Source organism: Dipodomys spectabilis, unplaced genomic scaffold, assembly GCF_019054845.1.
Source record: "Dipodomys spectabilis isolate Male_0828 unplaced genomic scaffold, ASM1905484v1 ptg000094l, whole genome shotgun sequence".
NCBI lineage: Eukaryota > Metazoa > Chordata > Mammalia > Rodentia > Heteromyidae > Dipodomys > Dipodomys spectabilis.
Genome location: NW_024870771.1, coordinates 22393770 through 22417188, shown reverse-complemented (window position 1 = coordinate 22417188; position 23419 = coordinate 22393770). Strand labels below are relative to the sequence as shown.

Here is a 23419-nt window from a genome sequence, read left to right as displayed (position 1 = left end):
CAAGGAAGGACTTGGCTACAGGGTCTGTAAAATTCCTCCTTCCTCTTCACTCTACAGAAATGAACATCCTCATTGTCAATGATAAGTTTTTAGCCTTTCAACTAATAATGGCACACTTTTACTTGTGAAATACATTTTTATCATTTGATGGAGTATATGAGTATGAATTATATTCATATTGATATTTGATCAGAGGTTAATTTTTGATTTATGATGAGATTCCTGTCACAATTTAATTTTAGTTGTTAAAATATGAGTGAATCTTACCGCATTGATGGATAAGCCTTAAATGGGAAGATAACTGGAAAGGCACAGGACTCATAACTCAGGACGAGCAATTTGGTAAAACCTGCCTAATTGACAAGAAGTTACTAAATTGGTAATCTAATTCAAAGTTCTTACGATCTGCTAGTGTCACAGTTTGCCACTGTATAGTAAGTTGATGCTAATCTATTTTATTTAAGTATAAAAATGCTTAGACTTTAACATGGATTAAGGTCTCAATGGAGTTTTACAATAAATACCAAAGCAAAATATCTTCCTATCCTTATCTAGACTTGCCTCAAGGAGTCTCATCAATAGATAGACCACTTACTATTTTTTGCTCCAAAGAGGTAAAAAGACACCTCAGAAGCTGTGGTATGTTTGATTACTTTGATCTGGTAAACTCGGCTAATAAATGTAGCATTAAGTCTGACTTTTGCTTGGTATAGCACAATGCCTGACTGGTCATGTCATCTACTGGAAATTGAGGTTGACTGGTTTCCATAATGAATTATTTTAATCAAGCATTTGCAAGATTACTTTGGCTCTGTTATTTTTCATCCACCTCTAAATCACATCATTATCTTTATGCCCAGATTTCACAGATCTAAACTGTACTTGTCTCTCAGAAAACATAGACTTATGCTTTAGATCTGACACACCAAGAAAATGTCAATAATTACACTGAATTGCAAAACTTTTTTAATCTAAGTGACTTTTAAATTGTGGTCCTTAAGCCAGAAGCCTCAGCAGTAAAAAGTCTCAGGCTCCACCTTAAACCCACTCAACAATATGCTGAGGAGTGATGGGAGGTACAGTAATATGTCTTTTCTAAAACCATCCAATTAATTCTGATGTGTGCCAAAGTTTGAGAATCACTGATCTAAATTATTATACATAATCACTATTAATATTTTCTTTCATATTTAACATTTATGGAAAAGTCTAAATCCAGATTGAATCCAGATGGCTAATTAGGCAACTTCTTTTTCTGCTTTATTGATTAAGATATGTTTATTAAAACCTATTTTATATTCAGATTGTCAAATAAGATAAGCATATATAAAGTCACTCATTGACTTGACAAAGTTTAACACTTATTTGAGAAAGAACTGTAACTGCTTAATTCAAGATTTAATCTGCAATTTAGACTCATACAATGTGAAAAAGAGGATATAGTTCAGACAATATTCATTATCTGATGTACAATTCTAATGCTTTCTTTTGTCTACCTAACTTTCTGTCTGTCAATCATAATTTTTTTTCCTCTCTTTTGTTTTACTGATCCTTGGGCTTGAACTCAGGATCTGGAAGCGGTCTCTGAGTTTTCTTGATTAAGGCTAGTGCTCAGTCACTTGAACCATGCCTCTACTTCTAACTTTTTTGTGGTTAATTAGAGAGAAGGGTCTCAGAGACTTTCCTGCCCAGGCTGGCTTCAAACTATGATGCTCAGATCTTAGCCACCTGAGTAGCTAGGAATATAGGCATGAGCTATTGGCACCTAGCCATCATCTTCTTTGTAAGCAGAAAGTATATTTATACTTCACTAGGAAATTGAAGAAATATGAGCCAGGTGTCTTTTGGTACACATAGCAAAAAAAAACCACTTAGCTCAAAATACAGGGAGAAAACACCATTTATTGGCTTGTGAATATAGAAAATCCTGTAGCATAGGGTCTCAGAAACAGCTATGTCCAGGTTTTTAAAAATAATACAGGAATCAGCTATACTTCTCTTGTGTTATTTCGTGATCAGACAGATTCTATCTAAATGTCAATACGAATGCTTCCTAATGCTAGTGAGAAAGTTGCTACTGGCTTAGTGAAGAATATCATTCAAGTTACCATCCCAAGGCTTACTGTCATTGTTAAGTGTGGAGCATTTGGAGCTATGCTGCTAGTCTACACTTGCTAAAAGAAAAGATCTTAAAAATGAAAGGAGAGTGGTCCACTGAACTGAAAATCAGGATGAGATGCAGGAGTATATATAAGGCAGACAGAAACAAGACACTTGAAGTGCTTAATGGCACTAATGATAGTTTTTTTTTTTATTTTCCTTGTTTTGTTTTGTTTTGCCATGGGTAAATTCTCTAGCAGCACCTTGTCTTTGAGGACTTTTTGTACTTCTGATCAACACTGCAGATTTTGCCAACTTTTATTCACTGTCTTTGAAATTTTCAGATCTCACAACTTTATTTGATTTTCAGTAGTTTTGCTGTTACCTTCATGTAGCATTTAAAGTATTAAATATGTTAATAGAAGAGAAAATCACTGAATTTTAATGAATATATTAGTACAATATTAAATTGATATTTATTGTAATTATAAATATACTTAGCAGCAAATATTAATTATGAGTACAACTAATAATCTAATTACAGAGCAAATACCAAAGCTACCAGCACAACTATGTTTACCACAGCATTATTTACCATAGCTAAGACATGGAACCAACAAAGATGTCCCTCATTAGATAAATGGATCAAGAAAATGTGATGTGATATATATGTATGTGTGTGGGTGTGTGTGTGTGTGTGTGTGTGTGTATAATGGAATTTTATGCCTCCATCAGAAAGAATGACATTGCCTCATTTGTAGGAAATGGAAAGACTTAGAAAAAATTATATCAAGTGAAGTAAGGCAGGCCCAAAGAAACATAGGTCCCCTGGCTTCCCTTGTTTGTAATGACTAGTACATGTCTAGGACAAGCAGAGAAAGTCAAAGGCCATGTACTGATGACCACATGAGAAATGTTAAGCAAAATGTACCCCAAACAGGGACACAAATGTTTTTTTTTTCTTGTTAGTGTTTTTAATGTACTTAAAATGCACTATGTGATTCTTTTGTTTCTTTTGTATGTTCTTCCCCCACAGTATAACCCATTTTCACTGGATTTGATGCTGGTGTCTTGCATCTTGTATATATATTTTTGTAATTTAGGGAGAGGAAGGATATAGCAGAACACTTAAATGGGGATGCAGGCTGACCCATTGTGATAACCAGATGTACAGGACACTGTGTTGAAAACGAACTTAACAATGTGGGGGGGGGGGGAGGAATTGAAGAGGTGGGGGGAGAAGTGATGGTAGGGGGAAAACAAAGGAGGAGGTAACAATGCTCAGATATATATATATATATATATATATATATATATATATATATCTGAGTAGAAACTTGACTCATCTTGAACTCTCTACTATGGTACAATCTTAGCAAATGGTTTTGTTATTTACTGTATTTTTCCTGTACACTTCTTTTTGTTTCTTTTTCTTAAGTATAATCTGGTGACATGATTGTAGATTCATGTATTTGAAAAAGAATGAACGAAATGTTACTACATTAACAACTTTGACATTTCATCATAATAATTTACAGCAATAATACATACATGAATGCTTCATGGTTAATGGGTGAACAATGTTTTTCTCAACTACATAATTATATTACCATATTGTTGTTGACCAGCTGGATTGTTGCAATTTGTCCATTTCCATATTACCTTCTACTCCTTGAAGAGATGTAAGTAAGGGAAATCAGTTATAAATCATACAACCCCATCTTACTATATATTAATATATGTTTATATGTTGAAATATGTTTCTATTTTTTTATGTTGACAAATAATATGTATTGACAATATATTATATTTTATATATTATATTTATTATATATTATACATATTCTACTATAAATGTATTATGTATGTATTTTGTTTTTTGGGTTTTTTTGGGGGGGGGGATCGGTCATGGGGCTTGAACTCTGGGCTTGGGCGCTGTCCCTGCGCTCTTGTAATTTGGTTTTTGGTGTTTTTTTTTTTTTTTTTGAGGGGGTCGGTCATGGGCCTTGAACTCTGGGCTTGGGTGCTGTCCCTGCACTCTTCAGCTCAAGGCCCACGCGCTCTACCACTTGAGCCACAGCACCACTTCTGGTTTTCTGGTGGTTAATTGGAGATAAGAGTCTCACGGACTTTTCTGCCTGGGCTGGCTTTGAACCGTGATCATCAGATCTCAGTCTCCTCAGTAGCTAGGATTACAGGCATGAGCCACCAGCGCCTGTCTTATGTATGTCTATATTGTGTATTATACATAGATACATATATGTAATACATATATGTATTACATATATTTTTCATATCATACATGTAAATATATTATATAATGTATTCTATGATATGTTATATATTTATATATTAACAATGTATTATTTATGTATTTATATATTAGCAATATTATATATACTATATAATCATATAATATAACTATATATATATAGTTATATATATATATATATATATATGTCTGCTAGGCATATGCTTTATGGCTTGATCTATGCCTCGAGCCCTTTTTGCTCTAATTATTTTTAAATAGGGTTTCACTGTTTGCCCATGATGGCTGAGACTATGATTCCTCTCTTTATGCTTCCCAGTGAAGCTGGGATGACAAGTATGTCCCACCATAACTAGATTTTTCTGATGGTATGGAGCCTTATTAATTTTTTTTCCTCAGTTGGTCTAGAACCAAGATCCTTCCAACCCCAGTCTCCTGAGTAAGTCTGACTGACATCTATACACCATTACTCCCAGCAATTTATTATGATGGAGACTTAAAAATCTCTTTTGCCTGGACTGATCTGAAACCACAGTCTTCCTAATTTCTGTGTTCCAAGGAGCTAAGATTTCAAGTGTGAGCCACTACTGCCCAGCTAACCTATTTTATGGGAAAATGCTCCATGAAAGTCTAGGAGCACAGCACTGGCAGTCATGTGGGTTGATCACAGCTGTAGCCCAATATTTCCTGAGTGTTGTTTAAGACTGTCTCAATTGCAATTTCATTTTATTCTATCCCTGTAAGTAATCTTGTACAGTTATGCCTAACACATTAGTTGCATAGTAAGTAAAAATGGGCCTTAGAAACATATGTACAAACAGAGCACTTTTCATGATGATGAAAGGTGTCAGTAATGACACCTTTCAGGTCAGGAGCCAAGAATGTACAACTGTCCAGATAGTTCTTCCCTCCTCCTACTGTCCTGAACATTGCATTATAATTTTATTTGAGAATTCAAGAGGACCATTTATGAATGCAAGAATGCTGATTTCAGTTTACAGAATAGTTGAAGCAGTTGTAGTTTTGCTAATTCATTCTTACTTTGTGAGCATTGGCTCCTTTACATTACTTCAACATCCTGTTTCTCCCTGAAAGTTTAATTCAGTCTCCATATATTTGTAAATTCTTTTCTAGCTTTATTCTGGTATGATCAGAAAAGATACAGGTCATGGTTTTACTTCCTTTGTAATTTTTAAAATCTATTTTGTGGCTTTATATATTTACTAGGGAATGTAGTATGAACTGACAACATGTTTATTCTGTTGCTGTTGAATGAAATGTTCTATAGAAGTCTTTTAAATCTACTTGTTACATAATATAGATTAACTCTGGTATTTCTTTGTTGATTTTTGTCTCCATAATCATCCATCTGTGAAGGCAGAGTATTGAATTCCCCCATTCTTAGTGTATTGGAGCCTACCTCTCTGTTTATGTCCAATAGTACTTATTTTATGAAATTGAGTTCTCTGGCAGGTACATATAGATTTTCCATCATTGTGTTGAATTGATCCCCTCATCATTCATTGTACAACGGCCTTTTTTGTATTTCATATAAGTCCATTTCATCAGGTTTTACAATAGCTACTCCTGCTTGTTTAGATTATTTGATTAGAATATAATATTTCATCATTTTGCTTTCAGTTTGTAAGTATCTTTATTGATGAAGTGAGTTTCTTGTAGACAACAAAGTGTTGCAACTTTGAAAATATACTTCACTCATCCAGTGTGTATCATTCAACTAGAGAATTTAGTCTACTTTATTGTTGATAGGCAAGGACTTTTTCCTGTCATTTTAAGTTTATTCTATTTGTTTTCAATGTGCTTTGTTCTTCTTTTCTTGTGCAATTTAATGATTTACTGTATTCATAGGTTTGATTCTTTTCTATTCCCCTTTTGTGAACCTACTCTTATTGTGGGATTTAGATGCTGTTATGATGGTAGTTATTGTTTATTCACTCCGCATCTAGAATTTCCTTCAGGCTAGTGTTATGGTCACAAATTCCCTGTAATCTTGTATGTTATAAGTCTTTATTTCTTCTTCCTTTCTAAAGGATAGTCTTTCTGGGTATAATGTTCTTGTTTAGCAGTTAATTCCTTTGAGAACTTGAATATGTCTGTTATTCCATTGCATTTGGCTTATGAGATTTCCACTGAGAACTCTGTTAATCTAATGGGGATTAGTGCTTTTTTCTAGCACATTTTAGATTTCTCTCTTTATCTTGTCTTTTTGAGAGTTTGACTAAAATATGTCATGATGAAGATTTTTGCTCTACTTGGATACTATAAGCCTCTTGTACCTGGATGCCTATTTGTATTGTCTGCTCTTATTTCAATGAGTTAGTTTTCTATGGTATTCAGGCTTCCTTCCCTTTTCTCTTTCAAATATTAAGAAAATGTAGAGCATTTGAGTAGAAGAGATAGGAGAAACTTGTGCACCAAGTGCACCAGAAGAAAATATGAATATTTGTTTATTTAATGGTATCCTAAAGTATGTAGGCAGACTTTCAGATGCCACCCAAGCACTTCATTAATAACACTCACACATAACCTTAACAGCACAATCACACACAGGACACTGGCAAGGAGAAGGCAGGTACTCCTTAGATGAGTTGGCAACAAGAATCACAGTGAGCCTCTCTAATGCTTCCAGATCATGCATGCAAAGACAAGGTGGTAGTTTGTCTGTCTCAGCCTTTCCACTAGCAGCACACTTTTGGAGCTGTGACAGCAGAAGGGGCCACATCTTCTTTTCGCCTTCAGTTGCAATGTGAAGATACAGCTTCAGTTACATAAGTTCTTCTTTGTCTTCTTCATGACAGAGTGACAGTGCACCTAGAGATAGAGTGTTACTTGGACTCACAGGCTTGCCTAAGGCTCCCTCAGCATCCCTTTGACTTGATTGCATGACCTCAAGTGCCAACATCTCAAACACCACATTTTCTTCTTCCTCTTCTCTTTCTCCCTAGTGAATGCTTAGTTCAGATTATCTCTCTAGTCTGTTCTACACAAGCTGAGTAATTAAGACCATCACTGATTTTGTAAAGATTCTTAGGATCCTTGGATCCTGTCAGGGGTGAAATTTCTGTTCCTACACTTCAGTCATCTTGACTCTATACCAACATAGAGCAGTCAATACTTGGTGTCCAAGGTGTCATCACATTTTTGTCTTAATTCCTAACATACACATTTTAGAATGTGAATGGAGAAAAAATAAAGAAGGTAATCCAAATCAATATGTTTAAGGAATACATCATTCTTTGAGGAGGATTTATAAAACTAAAATATTCAAGTTTTTTTTTCCAATAAGAAGTGCTAACCAACAATATATCATTATTTCCTTCTCTCTTTTTTTTAACCAAACCCAGCCTTTTTCTTCTCAAAGGAGAAAAGTTGCTAAAATTGAGATTCTTTATTGAATTTTTAATATTTAAATGAAATATTTATATGCAAGTGTAAAAAGTATATATATAATATATGTATATGTGTTTGTATATTTCAACTGCATTAAAAATGAAAACACTGCATACTGACCAGATTTTTTGGTTATACATTGAAGAATATTTTACAGTCATCAGCATTCCATGACTCCTTCAGTGGGTTTATAATTTTTTTCAGAAATGTCACTATTTTACTGTTCTTTTCCAATGAATCCTCTGCTTGTGATTAATATTTTAAATTTTCCATGAGCTATGCAATGTTGAATATAAATTATTGTGTATTAAAACAGAAAAGTTATATAGTAGTCTCAATGTGTATTACTTAAATAAGTGAAGAATGTGAAGAACAAAAAGTAATTATTTGTATCAAAATAAATTGTTTTTTCTTTATATGAAGATAAAACAACTCCCTCCTCTATCACCACCCATTTTAATTATGTTTGGTCATCCAAATCAAGTTTCCCTCTTAAATTAATTGTAGCAACTGAGTTCATAATTATATTAGACTTGTTCTGATTTAAGTCAATGTTGATACAGATATGCCTACTTTCAAGCTTCTATCACCTAGGTATAATAATTTGTTAAAAACACAAAATTGTCAATAGTATAGAATACCCTGAAATGTCCAAAAGACTAAACTGACAGAGTACTGAAACTAAAGAGAGTTTGGGAAAGTGTCCAATTCAAGGTCAGCATCCTAAAACCATTGGCATTTTTTACTGTGCTGTGCCTGTGGCTAGATAAGAAGTTAATTCCCAGGGAAACAGAACCAGCTGAGACATTTTCCCTGAACAGACTATATTTTGTAAGTAAAAAAAGTTAATAAGAAAGAGAAAGTGGTTTCAAGTACATACTTTATCCAGAGTGGTGAGAAGTCGAATAGTTTCTACATGGTCTCTTAACAGGCATCCCACAAGATTGAAATAAGCTTTCTAGCTGAAAGGCATTAGAATGGGTTATGATTAACATAATACAGTTATACCTCAGTGTCCATAGGGTATTAGTTCCACAACCCCAAAATATACAGATGCTTTGTATATAACCTATGCCTTCCTTAAAAGTTAGTATTTTAATATGAATGGACAGTCATGAAATAGCTTTTTATATATTCAAATAAGTAGTATATTAAATGATATAAAGTAATATACTAGATTAGCAATATATTTAATGTATTATTACATTAAATTATTTCATATTTTATTTAATTATATTATCATTAATATATATTAAATATAACAGATTTCATTGTGAATTTCTCTAGCATATGCAGTGTTCCATGTGCATTCTCAGATCCCTTCTTCCTTCTCACACATGCTCCAAATAGGCAGCACCTGTGTCTTGTGGTAGATGGACTGCTGTCCTCACACTTTGCATTTCCACAGTGGAAGCCTTGACCAGTGACTGACACAGAAGAGGACCAATCTGCTTTGTCCCTGCGGAGATGATCCTGAGTTATCTCCAGTAGGACTTTGCTTAATATTTCACCTTTTTTGGGCCGAGAATCATGCCAGAACAGGGGTTTGTCTTACCAATTTTACTCTTTATCACTAACAGATCTGTTAGTGGTGGAGAGATATTAAAAGGAACATGTGAGCTACCACCTTGATACATCCAGGAACTGGAGAGACTTTTTATTTGACTATATCTGTTATGAAAATAGTATCAATCAGAGGAGTTACACCCAGGAAACATTAATAATCCACTACATAGTTGTCTTACACTGATTCAGTTAAATGTACCATAACTTATCTAGCCATCCCCTGTTATTTTAGATTTAGTTTGTTTCCATTACTGTCATTTAAACAAATTATATAGAACCTATTCCAAAAATTATTTAAGGTAGTTTAACTCACGCCTCTGGCTTAGTCCTCATTCTTGATTAATGTTGGCTTTTTTCATGTCCCGTGACTGAAAACTCACTGTCCCATGATTTACTCTCTGTCCACTAATGCAGTTTAACAGCATATCATGTGTTGTCTATCATTGATTACCCTGTGAACCCAACCTTTCTTTGCCATGTTCACTGCCCAGGTGCAAACTAGGCCCTTCATCATCTTTCTCCCAGGTGATAACAGCCATTTATATCTAGCTTCCATTCCTCTCTTCCTTATGTTTTTCTGCTGCCACAGTTAGTATTCTAATAGACATCACTATAGATGGTCCACTTTCCTTCCCACTCCACCTTCCACCTCTCTTTCCATGTGACAGACCTGCCTTTGAACGTGATAGGCATCTTCGCATTTCTTTGTTCTTGCCCTGGGAATTTTCCATCCCTGGAAAAGCTTCATCCCCCAATCTGTTGTCAATAGTACATTCCTTCCTCAGAAGTTCGCTCCAGGACCATGGTTTCCATTGCAGAGTTGTTGTTAAGGTACCCAAGCTGCAGGTAAAGGAAGGCTCAAGCTGTCATGCGTCTGTTATAGTTTCCCATATTACTTAATCATGTTTTGTTGTTTGCTTATGTTTTGTTCTATATCTTTACATTAGGTCTATTTTTCTAAAAACCTCACATTTTTATTAGCATCAATTAGCTATAAGAAGGGACTCAATTTGCATGTCCATGTATGCATGCATTATATCTTGATCAGACTCTTTTTCACTTTCATAGATATGTAACTATACTCCTATTTTTCCTTTTTCTTTTTTTTTTTGTTGGTTGTGGGTCTTGAACTCAGGGCATGGTTGCTATCCTTGAGCCTCTTTGTACTCAAGGCTAGCACTATACCATTTGAGCCACAGCCACTCTACCATTTGGGGCTTCTGAGTGGTTACTTGGAAACAAGAGTCTCATGGGGACTTTTGTGCCCAGGCTACATTCTGACCATGATCCTCAGATCTCAGCTTCCTGAGTAGCTAGGATTACAGGCAATAGCACCAGTGCCTGACTCTATTTTTTCTTGTTTTTCTTTCTCTTTAAATTATACTTAAGTAGTTGAACAAAAAACTGTCATTTAATAAAGCAGTTTAAGAATATATCTTCATCACTCCTTGTACCATTCCCATCCATCCCTCAGCTATTCAGCCTTTACCTCCCATATTGGATTCCTGTCTGCATTTTCCCCTCTTCTTTTTTGTTACCTACTTTCCCCTAGAGCTCATCCACTCTTTTCAAGTACCCAGTTGCTGGTGTTTTATTTTGCTGAACTTTGATTTTGCCTTTCTAAGGAATTAAACTATTTGAGATCTCCCTTGAAGCTACCATATTTCAGTTACTACATCAATATACACTTGTAGACTACCCAGCATATTTGCTTATGAGTTTGTAAGCTAAGGCTAGTTTCTATATATAAAGGAAAACATGTATCCTTTTTCTGCCATACATCTTCAAAGAGTCCAGAACTAGATTTGGCTTCTGGCACAACTTGATGAAAAATCAGGCTTCATCCTTTGATACAGTTTTTTTTTTCAGGGGTGGTAATTCCCTTTCCGTGTATCATCACCATTCTTAAGATGGTACCTGCCCTCATGATTGTAGTCAAGAGCTACATGTCAACTTAGTATACTTTACACAGCACAGTTCTCCCAGGAATCCCTGAAAAGTGAAAGTCTCCAGCAAGCTCCTCTACCCAGATCACTTCAAGGGTCTACAGTAAAAAATAAAACATCTTCCCAAACCAATCTCTTATGGCTAAAGAAAATCCATGTTCTGATGGATTCAGCCTGTGACAATGGGGGCAGGGCATGGCATAACCATAATTAAAACAAATTAGGGCAGCCATTGGTAAAGCAGAGTGGCCACTGACCAATCCTGACTTCCTGAAATTCATATATGAGAGATGCAATGCCTGTTGTATAGAGGGATACAGAGATTTCCACTCTTGAATGGATTACAGGGTGCTTTAGATATGGCACATCACATCAGATATCACTATAGCTCTTAAAGCATCTTGGAGAAAATCATTTTTGCTTAACTCCAAGTATATGTTGAATACTTGTCTAATGCTTACTCACACTGTAATAAATTGAGGAAAGATCAACTGATGTTAATTTTTTTTCTTTAACCTTGCTTTTCAAAGTTTAAAACAGGGTCATTATTTGGCTTTTACAGCACATCTTTTCCATATAGCAATCATTACCATATCAGGTTATCCATGCTTCTCTAAGTTTCTACTTGTCATCACCAAGGAGACCCAATATTTGGCCACCTGTGTATCTACTTTCTGTTATGATGCAGATGTTCTGCTATGACAGGAATCCCAGGGTAAGCATACCAACAGGTTATGCTTAAAGTTATAAAGACTTTTTAACTCCATAGTTAAGGATAGAGTAAATCTCTGTGTACTGTGTTTGAAATGCTATTGCAAAGATCTCCAAAGCACAATTCTTTAAAGCAGAGGCCAGGGCAGAAAGGCCCCTGTCATGGTAATATGCCAAATGAATAGACCCTGTGCTGATGCTCTGGACAATTTTTCCTGTTCTTTGGAGATTGTGCAATGAATGTCTACGGGAAAATTAGAGCTATTGTTGTAGGTTTTTTTTTCCTTTTGAAAATACAATTCTCTTCTGAAAATACATTTAAGATTCAAACTTCTCTGGCTTCAAGGTACAATCATCATAATGAGGTTGGACTCCACATGTATATGTAAATCCTAAATGCCATTTTCCTGTCTTTAAATTATGGTGACAAAAAAAGCAACTCATACATTTTGATCAGATCAAAGTTATTCTTTTGGGTTAAAGAATTTTAATTGTGATCACAGCCATATTGAAGCCTTTTGCCATTGTCTTTTTTGTTTGTTTGAGGATTTTTTGGGGGGAGGGCTCTAATTTTGTAAGCTTTAAGTATATTTTAGATATGAGGCTCTTGTCTGATGTATAGCTACTAAAGATCTTCTCCAAGTTTGTGGGATTTCTATTTATCTTGCTAGCTATGTCCTTTGCTATGCAGAAACTCTGCAATTTAATACAGTCCCATTTATCCAGACTTGATTTGTTGTTTCTGGATTTTTTTCTTATAAAGTTTTGGCCTGTGGCCAATAGACACATGAAGAAATGCTCAACCTCCCTAGCCATAAAAGAAATGCAAATCAAAACAACATTGAGATACTACCTCACTCCAGTTAGAATGGCTAAAATCAAGAACTCTAAAAACAACAGATGCTGGAGGGGATGTGGACAGAAGGGAACCTTACTGCATTGTTGGTGGGAGTGTAAACTTGTTCAACCATTTTGGAAAGTATTATGGAGGTTCCTCAAAAGACTCCACATAGAGCTCCCCTATGACCCAGCAATCCCATTTTTGGGCATTTACCCAAATGTTTACAAACAAGACCACACTAAAGCTACCAGCATAACTGTGTTTATTGCAGCACTATAGCTGCACTATAGCTAAAATATGGAACCAACCCAGATGCCCCTCAGTAGATGAATGGATCAAGAAAATATTGTATATATACACAATGGAATTCTATTCCTCCATCAGAAAGAATGACATTGCCCATTTGTTAGGAAGTGGAAAGGCTTGGAAAAAATTATATTAAGTGAAGTAAGCCAGGCCCAAAGAAACATAGGTCCCATGGTTTCCCTTATTTGCAATATCTAGTACATGTCTGAGTCAAGCAGAAAAGGTCAGATAAGGTGATGTTAGGGAAATGAACCCTAAAATATGTACTCAAATGTTTTTTTTTCTTTCATGCCATTGTTTCTAACACATTTATAAGTAAACCAGGCCCAAAGAAACATAGGTCCCATGGTTTCCCTTATTTGCAATATCTAGTACATGTCTGAGTCAAGCAGAAAAGGTCAGATAAGGTGATGTTAGGGAAATGAACCCTAAGATATGTACTCAAATGTTTTTTTTTCTTTCATGCCATTGTTTCTAACACATTTATAAGATTATTTCTTTGTTGCCTTGTATGTCCCTTCCACACAGTATAACCCCTGCTTTCACTGTATTTGATGTCGGTATAATTTGTGGAGGGGAAGGGGAAAAACAAATCGTTTAAATAGGGATACAGGTGGACCCATTGCAACAATAAGATGTACAAGTCGTTATGTCAAAAACGAACTTTACAACTTTGGTGTGTGAGGGGGAGGGGGAAGCGGGGAGGATTGGGTGGGGGGTGCGGGGGGGAGGATGGGAAGGGATGAGAAGGGTAAACAAAGGAGGAGGCTACAATGCTTGATAAGAAATGTACTCATTATCTTGCCCTTGTAATTGTAACCCCTCTGTACAGTATTTTCACAATAAAAAAAGAAAGAAAGTTTTGGCCTGTGCCAAGGAACCCTAGTGTTTTCTCTGTCCCTTCCTGTAATATTTTCAGGTTATCTGGTCTTATATTAAGGTCTTTGGTCCATTTGGAATAGATTCTGGTGCAGGGTGATACATAAGGATCTAACTTTAGTTTTCTCCATTGTGTAGCCAATTTGGCCAATACCTATTTTTGAAGGGGATGCTTTTCTTCCATCCTGTGTTTTTGGCTCCCTTATCCAAGATAAGGCCATAGGTCTGTCATTTCATTTCTGGATCTTCAGCTCTATTCCATTGGTACTCAGGCCTGTTAATTTGCAAGTCCTCTCAAGTTACTTGAGCTGATCTGAAACTTTGACAAAATAGCAAGGTATAAAATTAACCCACAAAAGCCAATAGCTTTTCTGTGTACCAACAATGAAATCAGTAAAGGAAGTCAGGAAAGTCAGGAAAGGACATCAGGAAAGCAAGTCCCTTTGTAATAATCTCAATACAAACCTCTATGATGAAGGACCTCTATGATGAAAACTTTAAAAAATTGAAAAAGAAAATTAAAACAGGCTTAAGTAAGTGGAAAAACCTCCCATCCTCCTGGATTGGGAAGATTAGCATTGTGAAAATGGAAGTGCTGCCAAAAGCTATCTACAAATTCAATGCAATACCCATCAAAATCCCAAAGGCATTCTTCAGTGATACAGAAGAAGCAGTCTAAAAATTCATATGGAATAATAGAAGACCCAATTAGCAAAAACAATCCATAGGAATATCAATACCAAACTTCAAACTCTATTATTATAAAACCATAGTTATAAAAATAGTCATTGTCTTTTTTGATGTTTCCAAATAATAAATATTTTTCTTTTGATACAATTAAATGTAGTTATCATTCATCCTAGAGATACATATTTGATCATTTCTACCCAAACTTGGAGACATTTCCACTTGTATTCCACCTTAAATTAAATCTCTGAAGTAAACTAATAAGCTTCATTTAAATCCATTCTCCTTTTACCAAGCACTTCCCATATATCGGCCACCATGATGGATATTAGGAACAGGTCAGTAAACAGGATACAGTTCTTGCCTTCTCTCGGAGTCTAAGCAGAGAGAGAGAGAGAGAGAGAGAGAGAGAGAGAAGGAGAGAAGGAGAGAAGGAGAGAAGACAAGAAGGAGAGAGAGAGAACATTTATTGTGCAGAACAGGCTATGGAGGACAGCAGATGCATGGCAGAAATGAGGGTGACTCACTTCAGCTCACTTCAGCTTGAAAAGTAGAACTAGAAAACAGTAGCAAAAGACTTGCCTGAAGTATTGGTATTGAACGTGTCTGTTTATCCGTAATGCTTCATGATTCCCTTTCATGACTTTATCAAGATCACCCCTACAAGACAGCTAAATTGAGTTATGGTTACTTCCTAGAAATGGTTGCATGACCTTCTTTGCTGTGTGCCATGAATTTTAGGGTTTACATCCAACAATGTCATGATATATTCAATATGGCATATTTCTGCCTTTTTCAGGAAAGTGAAGCCCTTTTTGGCACTAGCTTAGACACAAAGAAAAACAACTAGTGCAACTATTGATTGTGTGATTTCCACTTTCCATTTAGCAATTGCTACTTTTCCAAGGTCAGTGTTGACTTAACTTTCCTGTGAATGCCAATAGAATCATTTTCCTTTATAAACATTGGCTGAGTTAGGTGTGACCAAAATCTGAAGGTCATTGATTTGGGCTCTGGGCTCTGAAAGTGGTCAGATACTTCTTTTCTTGGACTCATTTATTGAACACTTTTTTTAAAAAATTGCTTTTCACTTTACACTGTTTTCCTGTCTCAAACTTGATGTCTGAATTGTAGTATTTTTAGCCATTGGGGAATATTTTGTTAAAGGTAGTGGAGAAAAGATCGGTGAGAAAGTGACACTGTAGATCAAAAACTTAAGAGAATATTTCGCAATGATCTTCAGATATTAAAACAATGTCACAATAAAAATGTGCATATGAAACTATTCTTTTGTGTCCTAGCATGTACTGCATGGAATGGTATATTTCTCAAAGCAATTAATACATTGAATAATGGAGATTATAATGAGGAGCTCATCAAAACTTACCTCTCTAATTTGTGTACTGAGAAACCGCCAGGGAAACTAAGATGGAACTGTAGGAATCTCATAGATCAATACCCAGACAAGTCTTTCCCATAGAGCAACTATGCTCTATTATTTTTAGGTGTCTCCCAATGTTCTTATGCTATTAAAATTTAACTTTTCTTGAAATAATTATCAAGTGCAGTATGGCCTTTTTAGTCATGATTTTTTTTTTTGCTTTTCCCTCAATCAACTTACAGTGACAATAAAATACGATATTATGTCTGTGAGTATTCACAACTCTTTCTGCTTATGTTTATGATTATCAGGGTCCTCACCCTTAGAAAGGAGTGTTGTTGTTGTTATATAGAATGTGGTTAAAAACAGGTGTGAGGGTAGAGGTATAACTCAATGGTAGAGCATTAGGATGTCCAAGTCCCTCCATTCTATCTCTAACAGTTCAAAAGAAAACAAAATGTAAGGAGGTCATATGCACAATCATGCATTGGGTTATCTGAATTTTTTTAAATGTAATGCTGTGGTTTGAATCCAGAGCTTTATATTTCCTACACAGGTGTTCTGTCATTTGAGCCACAACTCCAGTTTGTTTTTGTGCAGGTCCTGGGGTTTGAACTTGGGGCCTTGGTAATGATCTTCAAATCTATTACTTGAGCCACATCTTCCCTATAGCTTTTTCTAAGTAGTTTATTGGAGATAGTCTCACAGACTTTCCTGCCCATGGTTCTCAGATCTCAGCATCCTGAGTAGCTAGGATTGTAGGTGTGAGCCATCAGTGCAAACCAAAGCAATTCTAGCCCTTAATAGCTTTAGTTATTTTTAGAGATAGTCTTGAACATAATCTTTCTACCTATAATTCATGTGTAACTAGGATCACAAGTATGAGCCACCATTCCCAGTTTATTTGTTTGAATAACATTTTGCACAGGGATGAAACTGAACAGAGATTCTCCAGATATCCACCTTCTAAGTACATAGGAAGCAGTCATGTGCTACCATGTCAGGCTGTATTAACTGATTTTTATTGTGCGTTCACAACAGCTTTCTTCCAAAGACATTATAACAGTCTCCTCAGAAGAACACTATAGAATTATGAACTTTTATAGCAGAAAGAGAGCATCGAGATTACTTTACAAATAAAGAATTTGTATGGCCTGCCCAAAATCCTGCTGTCCACTGGTAGTGAAATTGGGGCTAGAACTTTAGTTTCCTCGCTCTACCATCAAAGTTGCCTCCCTATTTTTCTGCTATGAGATATTTCTCAAAGGCAACCAGAAAATGGAAGCCTTTAGATATGGACTGATTTGGAGCCATGGAGTAGCACATAAAAACAACGGTCAAGAGCCAAAATCTAGAGTGTAACTTTTGACTCTGTCACTTATTAACAAGCTATTTAGTCTGTACCACAGAGTAAAGGGTGAAATGAAATAGCAGCACATTTCTCATAGGGCTGTTGACACCGTGAGTCCTTCGCAATGGGAGTCTCCTCTTAGTATGTGCTGTGTCTCTCTGTCATTGTCCTCATGACAATCTTTACCTGTCACTTCTTAATCCTCCATCCTTTTCTTAGTCAGGATGACCCATAGAAACAGCAAAATAGGCTACAAAAGGGGAGACTTGGTTCATAAGATTATAGAGGCTGAGCAGCCCCGTGGTCTATGATCTGCAAGTTGAAAACTCAGGGAAGCAAGTATTATAATTCATTCCTAAATTTCAGGCCTAAAAATGAGAGAAGCCACTGGTTTAAGTCCTGGAGCCGGAAGCCTGAGCGCCAGGAGCTCTGATGCTAAGGATAGAAGATGTCTGTCCAGGAAAAGTGACAATTTATTCCTCCTCTGCCTTTTTTTTTTTTTGGTCGTGGGGCTTGAACTCTGGGCCTGGGTGCTGTCCCTCAGCTCTTTAGCTCAAGGTGAACGGTCCACTTGAGCCACGGCACCACTTCCAGTTTTCTGAGTGGTTTATTGGAGATAAGAGTCTCACAGACTTTCTTGCCCGGGCTGGCTTTGAACCATGATCCTCAGATCTCAGCTTCCTGAGTAGCTAGGATTACAGGCATGAGCCACTGGCGCCCGGCTCCTCTGCCTTTTTATACAATCTTTGGGCCCCCAAATTATTGGACTAATTCAAATGCTAATTTCTTCAAGAAACACTTCCCTTGACATATCCAGAAAAAATGTTTCTCCAGCTGTTTTAGCTATCCTTTAGCTTACTCAAATTAGCATATAAAATTAACTATCAAACCATTGCCAGAGCTGCTTCAAGGACACTTGGATTTTCCCTATGGATCCAGAGGCTCTTCTATGATCATACCACCTTAAATATGATCTGAACACAGAAGCTAAGAAGGTTCTGGCCTGATTTAGTGCTTAGATGTGAGATGGGTGAATGACTTCCTAGGCGGTAGATAATCTTGTCAGTGTCATCCTGGTTGACACAGTGAACATAGTAGTTTAGGTTCAACTGGGGAAACAGACCCAATAGAATGATACTGTGCCCTTGCCTCTGCCTTTAGTAATGCAGGTATCTTGCAGAAGATGGGACACTGAATACATATTCCTGGTCAGGAGGCAGAAAAAAATGGAAGACAATATAAGGGAAAGTAGCACCAGTATAGGCACCATAGCTTATTCATACCATGAAAATGAACCAGCAGAAACAGTTTCTATGAAATAGTTGCTTCACAACTCTTCCAATCTCAAGAATTTTCCTTGTGGGCTGACCCCAATTTGGAAGATACCACAAGGGAACTACCAAGTAAACACATCCCAAAGCCATCATAGCATCCAATCATGGAAAAAGAAAGAAGAGCTGAAGAACAAAAAATGAGAGAAATCAAAGAAGAAATGTGGCAAATCACTCCTACACAATAGAATGTGGTTTGGGGACAGCTGGCTGCTTCTAGATTTCAGAGAACTGTACTTAGCAAAGGAGTCACCTTCCTGGGACCAACTCATTAAAATAGTTATCTGCCTCATCATGCTTACATACCTACCATTTTCTTAAAATTTGCTCCCCAAATCCTTTTCAATTTTTAAAATATGAAGCCTGGCACTGGTGGCTCATGCCTTAATCATAGCTACTCAGGAGGCTGAGAGCTGAGGACTGAGGTTCAAAGCCAGCCCAGGCAGGAAAGTCCATGAAACTCTTATGTCCAATAAACCACCAGAAAACTGGAAGTGGTGCTGTAGCTAAAGTGGTAGAGCGCTTGCCTTGAGCTGAAATGCTGAGGGACAGTGCTCAGGCACAGAGTTCAAGCCCCATGACCCACCAAAATTTTTTTTAATATGAACAATGTAAGCAATGCATTGTGTTTATTTTAACTATTTTTATAGCAGAGGTAAAAACAAGCAAGCAACACCAATCATATCAGTTTAGATAACCAAGATTCTCCACTTCTACCATAAACATGTTATTATAAAATATGTGTCAAACAGCTATAGGTTAGAACAGAAGTCCTTTGTATGTTTTACTTTCTTTCATGTCTCTTAGTTGGGATTTTTTTTTTTAACAAGATGCAGACTGTGTGACTGAAACATCAAAGATTTCTTTTTTTACAATTCTGGAGGATGGGAAGTTCAAGAGCAAAGTGCTAGCAAGTTCATTGTCAGAAACCCTGTTTCTTGGTTTTCTTCCTGCAGTCTTATATATCATAAAGCCTCCTTTTGAAGTTCTATTTTGCTCCTATTTTTTTTTTCTTATTCAATCTTTTTGTTGGTGGTGGTGGTGGTCATAGGGCCTGAATTCTAGACCTGGGCGCTGTCCCTCAGCTCTTTAGCTCAAGGCTAGCGCTCTACCACTCGAATCACAGTGCCACTTTGGTTTTTTCTGCTTATGTGGTGCTGAGAAATCGAACCCAGGACCTCATGCATGCGAGGCAAGCGCTATACCACTGAGCCACCTTTCCAGCCTATCATTCAAACTTTTAATTTACTTTGATATTTTAATTGTCTTAATAATGGACCATATGAATGAGAAAAGTTCATAGCAAATTAGAGTTTCTGTGTCTCTGAGCTTAGTAAGGATGGGGTATACACCTCACAAACAGGCATCCTGAGTTCAAATTTATAGTGTGGATCTTGAGACATGGTGAGGACAAGATATATATATATACATACATATGTGTATATATTTATATATAGTCTATGTAAATGCAATGTAGAAAATCTATTTTCCAGCATATTTGTGTTTACTTCAGTTATGTCATCTGTCTTCTCCATTTGTGATTGCCTCTAATTTTTACTTTGCTTTGAGTGCCACAGCCATCTGTTACGATTTATCTATTGTTGTAGTAAGAGTTTACAACAAAAGTATTTTATTTGCTTGTAAATCTGATGTGAACAGTTTGCCTGGCTACTTTTTGAGCTAGTCTTGGTTAAGATCACTTGTGTGACTGCAGCCATCTAGAAGCTTGTGTGAGGCAGCCTCCGTCATATGTATTATGTGTGGTCTGGAATTTGGCTTTCTGGAGAGAGACAGCCTCAAATGGGATGGGTCGTTTCTGTGCCTGTGACCTCTCATCCCCAGAGACTTGTCCAGTCTTTGCACATGGTGAACTGAGAGAGTGACAGAAAAAATGAGAGATCTAGTGAGTACCAGGCATCGGACTTTCAACCAAGTCTCTTCTTCTGGACAATATTAGTCCAGGAATGTCACAGGCCAGCCTAGATCTAAGGAACTGGAAAAGTAGATTCTACATCTTAATGGAAAGAAGGGGAAAGTCACATACAAAGGAGTATACATAAGAAGAAAAGTATTTATGGCCAATTTTAATATACCATAGTTTCCACATCAGGAAAGCATTGCAGTATTGTAGAAGAATAAAGTTAGTCAAAGAATAGCTGCCCCCAAGTTCATGTTTTTTCTGCTTGTTCACCTTTTATAAAGATCAGCCATTACTTTTGCTTTGAAATGTACACGCCAAAAATACCATATTCCTTTTTTTCATATAAATTGCCTCAATAAGCAAAGGATCTTAACTGCTTGATTATATCATGTGTATCTTAGATAGTGAAATCCTAACCCAAATCTGAGGGCTGGGTTCTATTTTCTCCTCCCACCCCCACCCCCCACCACTGTGCCATTTGTCTACTTAGAACATCCTATTTAATTTTCCTTAGTTGTGTGGTCAAATACCCATATAAATCTTGCAGAAGAAAAGAAATTCCTCTGCTAACTCATTTGTCTTCCTGGACTGTAAGAGAAGATGAAAGTTTAATAAGGTTTAGATGTTAACATGACTGCCTGCTTTCTCCCTTTGCCCACTTGAGTTTTTCAGCAAGTAATAAATAATTGCAGAGCACCTTAAAATATTTTATGTGTCATAGTTTTATTTATCTTTGACTTGTCTTAAATAAGAAGAGTTGATCAAAATTCAGAGAGTTTAAAAGTATGTGTTTGTTAGGGAAACCCTATCGTTTAAGAAATACTGTTCATTTGGAAAGGTATAAAGAGACTGCCACGAGGCAAGCATTCTATTTTAATTCAGCACATGCTTACATAATGCTTATCATGTGTCAGGGATATTGGTCTGAAAGCTTCATGGACAATTCACCAAATCCTCACAGCAATCCAATGAGAGAGTACGATTATAGCTATTTCACAGATGAAGATATTGAAGTACAAAGAGTTTATAGCTATTACACAGATGAAGATATTGAAGTACAAAGAGTTGAACTAATTTATTTTGAATAACCAGGAGTTCAACCCCTTCATCACTTTGCCATGCTTCCTCTGATTGTGTTCAGAAATCATGGGTAAGGCAAAATGTGTTATAAAATGTATGACAAGGATAAGAAAACATGGTGACATGTTACACAGGTGGCTTAATTTGTACCTTCAATGATCCACAAAGTCATATGTGTTGCAGGCTGAGTCATGAGACAGATTCTATTAGGAGGCAGTAGACTGGTTACGAAGTGGAACTTAGTGGGAGGTGTTTAGGTCATGGGGTACAAGCACCCGGCCCCTGCCTCTTAACTGTTTTTCTTCCTGTTTCTATTATACATTCCCACACTGATATACTCTATCTGTCCCCACACACACACACACACACAGAGCCCTAAACACAATGAATTTACCAGATTGTATACTTGAACCTACAGACCACAAGCAAACTTCATCTAAGTTCTCTTCATTTTTGTAAGTACAGAAAGTTACTAACACAGATGTGACACTGGTAAACAATTGTAAGTCACCATTCAGGAAATTTCATGGAAAAAAAATAGCTCTTCCTGTTTTCCCTATAAAAAAGAACAAAAGTAAGCTCTGTAATGAACTTCTTATCAATAAAACAAAGCTCTTTAGGTTTAGAGATTAGTAAGTAGTAAACCATCTTAAGAAGCACATAACACATTGGTAATTAAGAAATCCTGATTTTAATGCTTTTTTATTTTTTTAATTGTGAAAGTACCATACAGAGGCGTTACAATTACATGAGCAAGAAAATGAGTACATTTCTTATCAAGCATTGTAGCCTCCTTCTTTGTTTCCCGTTCCCATCCCTTCCCATCTCCCCCGGGCCCCCCACCCCCACTCCGGGTCCAAAGTTGTAAAGTTCAGTTTTCCACATAACATCTTGTACATCTCATTGTTGCAAAGGGTCCACCTGTATCCCTGTTTAAACAATTTGTTATTTCCCTTCCCCTCCACAAATTATACCAGCATCAAATACAATGACTCCTATTTGGCTATGTTAATACTGGCAAATCACTTTTTCAGGTATAAAGGATGATTCTTAAGACTAGAGCCAAAAGTAGCAAATATAATTATTTCTGTTTATAAACCACAGCCTCTGTGAGAATGTGAGATGCAGAACCTACAATCTGGATTATAAAATGCCCTCTTACCCTACCAAGTATTGATTACATCTCTGTTTTCTCCTAGCTTAGAAAGAAGTGTGATTCATTCTTCTTCACATTCTTATAACTCTAATGAAAACATTTTTAGTGATTTTAATGTTAATTCTTCTGTTCAAGATGGACCTCTGTGACTGTTGTGTCATTGGCTGTGATTGGGCATGGGTTTTGACAACCTCTTAAGTCACTCTGGCTAATACTCAAATAATCACTAAGATTAGCCAACAAAATCCCTGATGCACAAAGCTTTGAGATTAGTGATCATTTAAACCTTTCATATTCTAAGCCATGACAAGGGATTAACCTGTACTAGCTGTTAAGCATTGTCTTGGACCAATTATGCCTGTTTATACTTTATTGATCTCTGTTAATAAGAGAAAATTTTATACAATTTTCAAAGAATTAATAATACTTTAGGATTTTCCTTACTGTATTTAAAGAATGACTCCTTGAATAAACATGATTCTG

General features: G+C 36.4%; 1 protein-coding gene across 1 annotated transcript in view; it reads left to right on the top strand.

The window, feature by feature from the left end:
* The window catches only part of Nckap5 (NCK associated protein 5), a gene marked incomplete at its 5' end in the record, with an annotated part of 649445 nt that overhangs the window by 348473 nt on the left and 277553 nt on the right, over window positions 1-23419 (top strand). The window lies entirely within an intron of this gene.